At 46.2% G+C, this 12,868-nt stretch overlaps 1 protein-coding gene across 2 annotated transcripts in view; it reads right to left on the bottom strand.

The window, feature by feature from the left end:
• ARHGAP32 (Rho GTPase activating protein 32) overlaps positions 1–4,016 on the bottom strand; it is a 236,883-nt gene extending 232,867 nt beyond the window's left edge. Inside the window, exon 1 of one of the 2 annotated variants that reach the window (XM_021531093.3) lies at positions 3,902–4,016. The gene's annotated coding sequence lies outside the window, so the exon portion shown is untranslated. Of the gene's footprint in view, positions 1–3,863 lie in introns of both variants that reach the window. The other variant, XM_077787965.1, reaches the window with a different exon arrangement.
• Positions 4,017–12,868: the final 8,852 nt, after the last annotated feature.

Below are 12,868 nucleotides of genomic sequence, written 5' to 3'. Positions count from 1 at the left end.
CCAATTTACTAAATAGTTTAAAGGGCGGTTTTTAATTATTTTGCACGCTTCTAAAGAATCCAGCACTACACACAAATATGGATTAGCGGATCTACTGCAGGAGCACAGACCTCAGAACCACAAAACACCACTGAAATAAACACCCAGAGACTTCTTAAGTGCTTAACAGCCCCAGCACTTTGCACTGCAGAAACCCCATATATTATCGGGGATATTATAAAAGACAGAGGCCACAAACAGCTGCAGTTTCCTGTCCTCTGCAACAAAATCCTAACTTGGAGCATCTCCTTCAGACTTCTCCAATACCTCATATTTCTAAAACAATCCTGGAAAACCAATATGCAACAAGGAAGTCTTGTGAGTGAGATTTACATCTTTTACTGATTTTTAGTGGCACACACACCACCCTAGGAACATGCACAAAATACTCAATAATCTATCTAAAATCTTTTGCACTGCAGGAACTGAGGGCTTGCAGACAGTGTAGGAGAAACACAGCAAGGCACACACAGAAACAGAACAAAGATTCAAATGAGCAACACAGTTTTGCTGCCTTCCTACACTTCGTACCCATCACAATAATTTAAAATTGAAAACTGAAGTTTTCCAACTTTAATTCAGTAGCAAAGATAACTTTTCACCTACAACACGGATTTACAGAAATAAAACTTAAGCAAGCAAAAACCTTCAAAATTAATATTGAAGAGGAACAGTTTCAGCCAAACCGGGTTGGAATTGCTAAATGACTCCTGACCAGCAGTATCACACCCTCGGGTTGGGATTCTCCAAATTCTGGTTGGCTGGAAAACCTAATCTGCATAACAATAAGTACAAAAAATGGCTTCTCTTTAGTGTCCTCGATGTGCACACCCCTCGTCTCCAACAGCACTCAGCCAGCCTGCTCAAAGGATTAGCATAAGAATAGAAATCACTAGGAAAATCCACATGCTCCGACTGCCCAGACTTGTTGACCTATCTCACCCCAAATACCAAAATGACTGACTTTTCCAGGGAAAGCTGTTACATACTTTGTAAGTTGATAAAACACTGCAATCTGTTTCTCTTTTATTGCAATATCAGATATCCCAAGAGCAGCTACCAGAGCCAAACAGAAACACAGAACCATCTCCACTGCTGGAAGCAGTGCTCAAGTTTAAATTCCTGCATGAGTCTGGTGGGGAAGAACGGCTTTGTCAGGATCCTTCTCAGCTCGGACCTACCTGGCCCATCATCAAACCCATACAAGCAGCAAGCTCATCAGCCTTGCTGGCACACAATGCTGCTGCTGCACAGCAAAGGCTAAAATCAGATCCAGGAGCTGCAGGTGAGGAGCACACCTAGAAGAGGACCTGGCCCTGTGGACACCACACGTGGCAGAGGCCGCCCGTGCTCATAGTCCCACAGGACCAATTTGGTTCTGCTTAAAAATTTTAAAAAATTACCTACACCTTCTTCCCTTTCTGTCCTTACCCCGGTACCAGGAGAGACAATACCCCTTGCCTTGGTCACAGTCACTGGAATAGGAACTACTGCCCAAATAAGAATATTTTGAGGAAATGCAAATGAAAATAATCTCACAGTTCGTGAAAAAGCCAACATATTCCTCTTACTGGTGGAGAACAGTTCACAAAGGCCAAGGGAACCCATCTCAATTCTTCTCTCCTATAAAAGCTGTTCTAGCCATAATAAAGTATGAAAACATAATTTATTTTTGGAAATATGGACATTGGGATCATGCAAAACAACTCTGAGTTTCTGTACAAACATATTACAGTATTTGATGTGTTTGTTTTGAAATGAGGGAAGTTGACTGGAATCATCCCCATAATGTGGTCTGACACTTCAGGCAAAACAATGCACTCAGACAGCAAAATGACATTTCCTTTCCAGAAGTTCACAAAAGAATGAGAAGCCCAGGGGATAAACGACCAAAGTAGCACTACTCCCCTTTTCTACTGGATTTTCTCCACTCCCTCTGGGATCTTCTCTCCAGCCAGTAAGTCACCACTGCAGTCATCCCGCTTCAATTGAACATGATGATCATCATTCCCCTCACTTTGCATTACAGAAAACAGATTGTTAAGGGCTGTGATCCTGATATTTCACAACCCATCACCAGCAAGTGACACAAAATCGCTGCAACATCCAGCTACAAACTAGACACAAAACCCAAAAAATAAAGCAGTTCCCTGATGATATTTCTGCTGACTTGCCTCAAATGTATTTGTCGAGTTCCTGAAGAAACAAAGAGCACTTTAAAAAAACAAACCCCAGATTAAGACTGCAAGCTGAAAGACTGGCCAGCAATTTGCTTCTGGCAATGGACAAATATTTCTTCTGTACATTATACAAGGCATTAATACCATAGTAACACTTCCAGTTCTGTTTACCTAAGTAACAGGTTTTGCATTTTGCCAGATTGACCCGAATTTCCCCCACTTTATTATCTCTATCACCATATGCTCTCAAATGACCAGAATTTTGATTCTTGCAGCTGGCTCCAATGTGTTCAAACACTACAAACCCATCAGCTCCACATGCATGCATCCTGGTAAGGCTCCGATACATTTCATTAAAACAAACCAGTCCAGGCACAAGAACTATTTACTGCTCTTTTATCATAAAGATTATGTAATATTTTATTTACCAGTCAAAATAAGTTGCTCACTCAAGGCTAACCTGATTTTAGAATGAGAAGACATTGTGCAGTGGGAAAGAAACCGCACGTTCTCAATAAGCACATGCAGGATATTTGTCCTTGTGCTGCAGAAGCTTAAACACTTGAAATAGATTTTAAGAGTCCTGGAAACAAACTCGTTCACTTAATTTCAAAGAGTGTCTGGTCACCTTTGGATGGATTACACACTTACAGCTGTTTCTTGAAATTAAATGGCATATTTTAAGCTTCTACCTTGTTGCCTTTCACTTATTCCTCTCGACTGCATTCTTCCCAGTGCCAGGACCAACCAACACAACAAACTGGGTGCCCACAGAGGCTGTCCAAGCCTCTGTCCAAAGTGCTGTTTTCTACACAATCTCATGTGGAAAGGACAAAGGGGGAACAAAAACTGACTCGCTCCCATCACCTTTGAACAATCCAGCAGCCCTCGGTCAGGTTGAAGCAGCCGTTTGCCATAGGAGACATTTTCGCAAGGGAGAACAAGATGGGACACACGATTTGCAGAAAAAACGGAAAAAACACAGGTGGGTACACACGTGAGAATTTCAAAGGCTCATTTACTATTTTCCCAAGCTGCCATTGCTCACTCAAGAGTCCAGAAGCGTTATGGATCCTTCCCTACAAACCTCACTCCGGCATCCACCGCTCACCTCCTTCTGCAGCTGGGCGGGAAGCTCGCCGAGATAATTTGGATAAACCAGCTCCGGGAGCACCCGTAGCACCTGCTGCACGGTGCTCGCCCCGTCCCTGGCACGGCTGTCCCCGGACACCAACCCTGCGTGCCCGCAGCAGCTGCACAAAGGGCAGCAGGACAATGGACCCGGCACAAAGGCGCGTCCCCACGCCGAGCCGCACGCGGGGATGGCACCACGGGCTGCAATGCCCATTATCCCTCCTTGCCAGCGATTGTTCCCCGGCCACAGGAGAATTCGCCCGCCCTGGAGACCCCCGGCGACACGGGCGGAGCTCCAGGGGCGGGAAAGGGAGGGAGCGGGAGAGCCCCGGGATGAACAAAACCCCGCCACGACAAACCACGAATGCTTTTATTCCTGCTTTTTCCTTTTTCTCTCCCGCCCATGGCGGCAGCGGCCGCCGCAGGCGCCTCATCGCCCACCCCAGCGCCGCCTTCACGACCCGCAGGGCGCTGTCGCGACACTACCGCGACCGTCAGCGCGATGCCGACCTGTCCCCTCAGCTCTCCCCTCTTCTGGGCGCGCTCACCTCGCTCCGCCGCTGCGGGGCCGCGCCCCGACCGCCGCTCAGCAGCCGCGCGCCGCCCGCAGCGCCATGGCCGCGCCGCCGCAGGTAAGGAGGAGCCGGCGGGAAGGGCCCGGCAGGGCCCGGCGAGGGGATCCGCGTCCGGCACACGCCCCCCGCCTGGGCTCAGCCACGGGCGGCGGGGCCCATGCGCGCTGCTGCCGCCGCCGGCTCCGCCCCGATGCCGGGAAGGGCGGCCGTGAGGCGGCGGCCGGGGTGGGAGGGAAAAAGAGATGGAGGGAGGGATAGGTGGATGACGGGAGGGATGGCGGGGTTGGAGGATGGCCGTGAGTGGGACACGGAGGAGGGAGCTCAGGATGCCGGCTGGGGCTGGCAGGGCAGCGTGTCCCTTTCTGCCACTCCCTGGCAGGAGGCTGTAGCCTGCTGAGGGTCGTGCTCTGCCCCCAGGGAACAACGACAGGATGAGAGCACATAGGCTTATCCCGCACCAGAGGAGGTTTAGGTCTGGCATCAGGAAGAATTTCTTCACAGAGAGGGTGATTAGATGTTGGAAGGGGCTGCCCAGGGAGATGGTGGAGTCCCTGTTCCTGGGGCTGTCCAAGGAATGACTGGAAGTGGCACTCAGCTGGGCTGGGTAACAAGGTGGGGATCGACCAAAATGACTTTGGGATTCCAGGAGCAAAGCCACTACAGCTGGGCTGCGGTGATGGGGAAGGTGTGGGTCTGGGCACAGGGAAATGTTTTCCCCTCAGTGTAGGAAAGCACTGTCAGGTGTGCCTGGTTTGGGGCCAGGAGGAAGGGGAGTGTGAGAGCTGAGCAGGACTGTGAAGGTTCTGGGGTTGTTTCACAGAATCCCACGATGGCTGAGGCTGGAGGGGACCACAGGTCCTAGCTCCCCTCTCCAGCAGAACCGTCCCAGAGCACAGGATTGTGTCCAGTGGGTTCTGCAATATCTCCAGTGAGGGACACTCCACACCCTCTCTGGACAATCTGTTCAGTGCTTGATAACTGCCCAGGGAAGAAATACTTCTCATGTTCAGCTGGAACTTCCCTTGACCTTCCTGCCTGTTCCTCTTGTCCTGTTGCTGGGTACCATGGAGCAGAGCCTGTCCATCTTCTTAGCACCCGTTCTTTATATATTTATACACATTGATGAGGTACATTTGGGGTTCAGGGACACATAAGGTGCTGGGGCTGATGCAGAGGCAGGAGAAGGGATGGACCTGGCAGGGCCTGCGGTGGCTCTGTGTGTGAGGCCAGGGCTGCTCCTGCTCCACAGGATGGTGCAGTTGGAAGGGACCTCTGGAGATCATCTGGGCCGACCCCCCCACCAAGACAGGATCACCTGGAGCAAGTGACACAGGAACATGTTCAGGATGGGTTTTGAATGTCTGAGTATGCAGAAACTCACCAAAGATGTCCTGAAGTTTGTTTGTGTGTTTTTTACTGTACCTACGGCACACATCCCCTCTGAGGGGAGGGGTCCCAGACAGAAGAGGTGTACCAGGCAGGTGTCCCTGCACCACAACCCTCCCACCTCACTGTGGTAGTGCAAGACCAAGAAGGGTGTTCTATTGCAGTCACATGCAGACATGCTTATGTGTGGACAGGCCACTTGCACACCCTGTTCACAATGCAGAACTTTCCCCTCACCTGAAATGTTGTGTTTTGATGGCTGACCCTAAACCACTTCATAATGTGCTTTACTGTTTCATTAGCATGGCCAGGAACACACGACTGGATCTTGCTGTCAGTAGGTGTGGAAACCCCTCCCTGATAATTATGCATTTGGTGACCGCAGAGCTTACAAGTCTGATTGCTGGTGTTGTTTACTTCTCCAGCAGTGCAGTTATCCCAGGAGCACTCCTTGCCTTTGGCCAGGGCCCAGGGCCACAAGGAGAAGAACGTGGAGTGGGGTGTGGATCATGCACCTGGCATTCACAGAGATCTGTAGGGAAGGTGTGCCTGGCATTAGCTGCATTTGCATTGCAAAAGCAAATATGAAATGGCCCGGTTGATACGTTTTCAGGAGTGTTCTAAATTAAAGGCATAATTGAAACTGTTCTGCAAGCTGGATTTGATGCATTTGGGTTTTCATGCCATCTGTGAAACACTGTAAAGGAAATATATAATCTACATTAGGGCTGTGGTGATACCAGCTACCCAGAGTGTTTAGATAAATGATACCACTGTTTGCTAATGTATTGGGTGACCAAGAAAGGCAAGCCTAGGCATGCGGAAACTCCAAATTATGAGTTTTAATTTAAAGGATTTGAAGAATTTCTAGTTGTTGTGATGAAACTTTTCAAAGCCTATTGTGAATAACTGACACTAACCGTAAATGTGCAGAGTCTGGAACAATAGCTGTGAGATGTCAGCATATGCTGTGCCAGATGCCAACAAACAAAACTGGAGATAAGAACGTTGCTGGGGATGGGGTTCCATGGGTAAGGAGACAGCAAGTCATGTTGCACAGTAGTCCCTAAAATGGTGAAGAGCATAATTATATGGGCTAATAAAAAAGGTGGCAGAAAGTATACAAATTACAGTGATGACAAGGTGAAATGATGTGATGTATTGTTCTGTCTACAGCTCTGGTCCTGTCAAACCTGACAAGTGAATTAGGATGAGGCAGGATGGTCCCTGCATGGCTCACTGCTGATAAACCTCAGGGTGCCAGGAGCAATCTGTTGTGATCCCTATCTATCCATACCTGATCTGGATGACTTTGAAATTCCTGGAGGAAAAATACCCAGAACATCCCCGAGCAGCTGTACCTTTCTCACTGTAATAGATGCCATCATTTCACTTTTGTGGTTTTGCCTCTTCCTGATTTTGACTGGCTGTTTCTGTGTGATGTTTGCAAGGCCTGTTTGTTGCTCTTCTCTGGCAGAGCATTTTTCATTATTCCTTTTTAACTAAAAACAAATGGTGGGCTGCATGTGGGAATGTGGCTTGGGAAAACTGGAGATCAAAGAAAGGTCTTGACTCAGTGCTGAGGATCTTGCATGAATTTCCCTTTAACTGCCTCCCATCAAGCTGTGCCTTGTGATTTGAATCTCACTGCCTTCACTTTTGTGTTTGAATATTTTGCTTAAAAACAATAAATAAGGGGAGAATGTTTATCCCTCCCCCTTCTCAAACTTTCTGTTTCTTGCCAGTTCTTCGTATTGGTAATTTCCTAGAAAAATTTAATGGCTCTTGGGGATGCCAAGATGTGCTTCACCAGCACAGAGCCCTGATATCCAGCTCTGCCAAACAGGAAAGGACTCATCTGAACTGCTTCAGCCCTTGCCAGTTATAGGTTGCTGCTGTGTGTCCACACGGCCTATCTGCCCTTTCCATGATCTGAAGGTCATTTGGTCCTCATCACCTCATCAGCAAGTTAGCCAGGGCATCCAGGAAAAAAACTTCCCCAGGGGACAACAGGAAGGGAGATGATCAGGTAGCAGTTCCTCCACCTCTGATTTCTTGGTTTCAGCTTCTGAAACTGGTATATATCTATTTGTCGGCAAGGGTACCAATTTTTTTTATCATGAGTGACGATTTTTGATCCACATGGTTTTCTTTTTCCACTACATTTTTTTTTTCCACTGAGGAAGAAGATAAGGGAAAGTGAAAGGAATTTTGCCTAGCTTGGAATTGTTGGGGTTTTGCAGGTGGCTTTTTTGCCTGAGAATGTCAATGGCAAGATGCCGCAACTGAGAGAAGCCCTAGAGAGCAGCTCTGTGCTAGCTGGTACAAAATTTGATTCTGGTTTACATAGGGTGGCCTGGCTGTACTTTGAGAGGTTGATGTGAGATAACTGTGGCTTTCCTTCACTTCATGTTCTTCTTCTTTTAAATATTTTTATTGGAGTGAAATGATAAATATTTAAAAAGTCGGTTGCATTTGGAGACTTCTTCTGAGCTTTGTATGTTTGTTCTGAGAAGATGCTGATGGCAAACAATACTAGACTCTGTTTACAAAATAAACCAGAACCACAAGGAAGACATGTGAAAGATGTGTTTCTGTTCCTGAAAGCTGCTTTGCACTTCTGTAGTTCCTTTCCTCCCAGTGTTTCAGGGCACAGCACAAGCATTAGTCAGGGCTCATTTGGGAGATGAGTGAGGCAATCCCTGTCCCTGCAGAGGATGTTGCAGCGCGCGCGGCTGTTCCCTGCGAGCGCTGCAATCCCAGTTACCGGCAGGGACACACAGCGAGCACACAACCAAACGGGTACAACCAAACGGATTTACCCCTGGGCTCCCAGACAAGGCTGGGGGCGGGGGGCTGAACAGAAGTTTTTATACAGTAACTCAGGAGGAGGGTGTAGGAAAGTGAATTAATGAGGATATGGTAAGAGAGGAGTATAAAGTGGGGCAAATAGCTCATGAGCCTATCAGGGAAAACGGGAGGGGGGGATAATACACAGTAACAAATGGGGTGTCGAGGGCAACAAGACAGACACAGAACTCTCTGGAGAAAGGGATAGGGATAGGGAGGATTGGCAACTTGGAAGGGAGGTGGTTAGGGAAGGGCTTGGGAAAATTGGCAACTGGGAAAGGGAGGGGATTAGGGAGGACAGGGGGCAAACGTGGATTCAAAGCAAAATGCACCGCAACACTTGGGGATGTGAATAACCCAAGGAGAAAGGCAAGTCCTTTCTGGAGCAGGGTTGTGGCAGCTTGTGCTAGAGAGGGGTGAATTTGGGCTGGGGATCCAGGATAATCTCTGCAGAGACACAAGCTGGTTTATCAGAATCTTTACCGTGGTTTTGCCATCAAGAAAAAAGCATGAGCGTAAAAATATTACTACTTTCATTAATTTCAGTTTTGAGATAATCTTTATGCCTGCTGGAAAAGCACATAATTCAGTTAGGATGGGGATATCAAGTGTGAAATCTTGCCTCTATTGAAGCACCAGGCACATTGCTGTTGACAATTGAAGTCATACTCTTTTGCAGAAGTAGGTTTAATGATAAGAGCAAGAGGTTTCACCCAAGTAACGTAGTAGCAAATTTGGCATGTTTGAGAGGACTCTGCGGAAGGAGAGACAAAGGCTCTGCTCATTTACCAATATTCCAACTCGTGTTTTCGGAAAATAAATATATCTTTTCCTGGCAATGGGTGTATTGACTGTCCGGCTCATTGCTCAGCTGGTCACTGTGTTGTGACAGGTTGTGCTCCATTCCCCAGTGCTTTGTTTTCAGACATCTCAACACATCAGATACAGTAAATTCTTTTTCCCTGCCATATTTTATAGCTAGAATATTTGTTTTTAAATATGAGAATCCCCCTGACTCATGCAGGACAAACCCAACAGCATATCTATATTTTTTAAGCTGCTCATCCTTTGGAAAGGAAAGGGTGTGGTGTTCACAAAATGAGAGCTATCAGTCTGTGACTGGTTTTTGTACCTCCTACACCCAGGGACTGAGCCATGAGTTCTTGTCACTGGTAAAACCACAGCTTGTTGCTGTTGCATGACATTTTCTAAAATGTCTAAAGTGATAAACAGGAAGATAGCTAAACAATGGGCATGTCAGGTGTGATGGTAGTGTGTGCCTTGTGGATGGCTAGAAACAGAGTTCAGTAACTCTGAGATGTGTTCAGGATTAAAAACTCCTGGTGGGGAAGACTACCCAAGGTAAAACAGCTGCCAAATTTGAAAGCATCATTGCTACAGACCCATTCACTGGGCACATTTCTGTACACACACAGAGCTCTGTGAATTCAAGTGACTTCTGGACTCACAAAGATAAGCATTCAGAGTAACTGAGATCAGATTTTTAATGAACCATTCATTTAGACTATTTAGCAAAGAAATTACCATCCTCTCAATTGGTTTGGCTGAAATAGTCACTGAATACTCAAAATGCTTGCAAACAACAGTCTAAATTTGCAATATTCTGTAGGCTTTACCCCAAGAATTTTTTCACCCTTTTAAAATTATTACTATTCTGTCAGCCCTGTGGAGAGCATTGTGTTTGGTTGTATAAGGCAATGAGAAAGATTAGAAATGTAACTGAATAAATTTATTTTTAAGGCCTTGAACCTCAGTGTTTACAAAATACTCTTAGTGTACACTCAGTCTCTGGGACTGTGCATATGTAAAGTTCAGCTGTGTAGAAATACAAGCAGAGCATAATATTACTTTTTATTCCAGCCTGTCTCTTTGATAGTCAAATCCACCCTGATGGGTGTCCAGGCTGCTGAATGGAATTCTTCCAGTTATTTGGCTTCTCCTTGTGTGCAGATATGATGCTGTGTTTGGGACAGAATAAAACTTCTTGCTTTTTAATCCTTCCTTCATAGTGTCACAAATGCTTCTGGAGCTACTCTGCCATGCAGCATCTGTGAAATGAAGTGACCCACTGGGTCAATCCCAGGCTGTTTCTCCCAGAGCAAACTTCAGGCAAGCGCATTCCAGCTGGTGACCTTGGTGCACAGGGAAGTGGGAATGTGTTACAACTTGTTCACACAATTTCTCTCTTTGAGCCACTTGTGCCGTATTTGCTTGGAAGTTGCAGACTTGCAGTTCCATTGGTATAACCTGGGACAGACCCCCACTGCACCAGTTTTCCAGGCAGTTGCAGGCACTGGCATGGGTGGAGAACTGGCGCAGCTTGCTCTGGTAATGAGAGAAGAAATTGAGAGGAGTTAGGGAAGCAGGGCCATGCAAGGCTTAGCACTTGTGTGCCTCTGTGACTTGCTAAACAAGTGCTCACAATCTCTGTTTAGTAACTTGACTATTGGGTATTTTTTCTGCTGAGAGCTGACAATGGGTTTGGGAGATAGGTGTGAATTAGGACACACTAGTGCTACACCCGGTGAGGAAAACACTGAGAAAGAGCAGGAATGTAAAGGATCCTGTGATGAGTAAAGATACTGGGTGGAGGGAAATCCAGCAAGGCCCTGGAATGCATCTGGAAAAGGATGTCCAAGGCACTGTGAGATGGAGACCAGATGTGCAGGGTAGACCAGCCCCTGCCTTGTTTTTACAGAGACTGATTCAGTACTGCTGCTCCCCACCATATTTTGTGCAAATTCTGTTGTGTAATAATTAGTATATTTATGAATGTGTGTGGCCAGAGCTGCCTATTCCTATTCTTGTCTCTCGTGGAATTGCCAGGAGCAAGTGAATGTAGCAGATTGGAGCAGGCCTGAGGTTTAACTACACAAGCTGGAGAAGTATCCTGTAAGAATGCACTGAATCTTGCATTTTTAACCTTAGATTTTCTCCATCTCTAATAGGGTGTGGCTTAACCCCTGATGCAGGAGCTGTGACATCCAGTTGTTGAAATGATGATAATTGTGGCATTTCCTTATAACTGAATGTTGGACTGGCTTGGCTTTGAGTTGGACTGCTGTAACCCTGAGCAAGTGGGATGAAGTCTAGAGGCTCTTTAGTTTGGAAAGATTATAAGAAGTTGCAGGATGACTTATATGGGGGCCTGAAAACATCATGGGAAGGAATCCGAGAGTGAACTGCGGAGAAGGGGAGAGCTTAAAACAAAATGAAGGCTGTCAGGGTTTGAACTGGGATGAGATCTGAACTCTGCCTTCCCAGTCACACCCACTGAGTTACATTCCTGCAAGGAGGGCAAGTGAAAGGAGGGGAGTGAGGGGCTGCACAGAGCAGGTGCCAGAAATGGCTCTGGTTCTTGCTGGCAGAAGCAGAGCTGCTCTCTGGAGCTGGGACAGACGTATGGCATTTGAGGAGCCTCCAGGAGAGCCTGACAGAGCTGTCAAGTGGGAACATGTCACACACAATTCAGATGCTCTGGCTTATGGAAACCTGTGGATGGTTTTCCTCCTCACATGCACTTTAGTCATAGCCAGATCCAAGAGAGATTTTTGGGGCGAGGAGCTAGTGAAATGCATAATAAAGGAAAAAAAGCTGTTCTGTCAAGAGGGCTCACGAGCAAGCAGGACAGAGCCAGACCTCATTATTTTGCTGTGTCCCACACTTATCTTCATTTATTCATTTCCTGAACTAGAACACTTCAGCTGATCATTATGTGAACCTGATGTGATGAGCTCACCCGTGCCCTGTGGTGTTGGGGTTGGTTAATCAGCATGGGGAAATCAGTGAAACTTTTGGTGAAATCTTCAGTGAAATCTTCATCTAACTTAGAACTCAAGTGCTGAGGCAGCTCTTCTGCTGTTCTGGTGTTGTTTCAGGGAACTGATCCCACATCTAAGGAAAAAGGGGTGATAATTTTTCAAGCCTTTGTTAATTTTTTTTTCTTGGTAACAAATCTACTGTGAAGTTCAGGGATGGGTAGAACTTCCCAACAGTCACAGTAAGAAAACCCACAACAGAACCAAGTTCTTTTATTTGGCTGTGAGCTTTCCAAAAGCTCAGGGTGGTTACTTACATCAAATGCACTTTAGACTTCCAACTAAGAGCAAGATTTTTATTTTCTTACACTGAGCTCGGAGCTGGGGGAAGCCCAAGTTGATCCTGACTTCTGACAGCTGTATAATTACAATCAGCAGCAGTTGCTGCCATAAGATACTGGTGCTAAACAGGAATTAGTGTTGCATATTTATCCTGAGGATGAAAATAACTACAAATATCTATAAATATACTCAGTTATTATTAGAAGTAGTATTTAAATCTTCTAGTGCTTGGTGTCCCATATATCAACTGATGGAAGGGAAACCTCCTCTTGCAAATGAGTTGCTGGGTAATTTTTCACCACAAGTTTTACTGCTTCAGGGCAGTTTTCATGGGCAGGGCACTCATTTCAGCTCAACTATTCATGTCCTCTTCCACAAAACTTATTTCAAGTGTAAATATTTGTGGCAACTTGCCCATGTTGTGTGACCTTTGCACAATGACAGAAAAGCTGTGGAATGCTGCTGATGTTTTAGGGCACATTCTTTAAGAAAACTAATCAATCTAGCACTTTGTCAATGGCTATTTACATATTTTACGATTTTTTTACAAAAATACATTTGTTAACCCAAAATACTGGGTGGT

Source organism: Lonchura striata, chromosome 23 (assembly GCF_046129695.1).
Source record: "Lonchura striata isolate bLonStr1 chromosome 23, bLonStr1.mat, whole genome shotgun sequence".
Taxonomy (NCBI): Eukaryota; Metazoa; Chordata; class Aves; order Passeriformes; family Estrildidae; genus Lonchura; species Lonchura striata.
The sequence above is the reverse complement of the archived record's forward strand: the minus strand, read 5'-3'. Positions and strand labels throughout refer to the sequence as shown.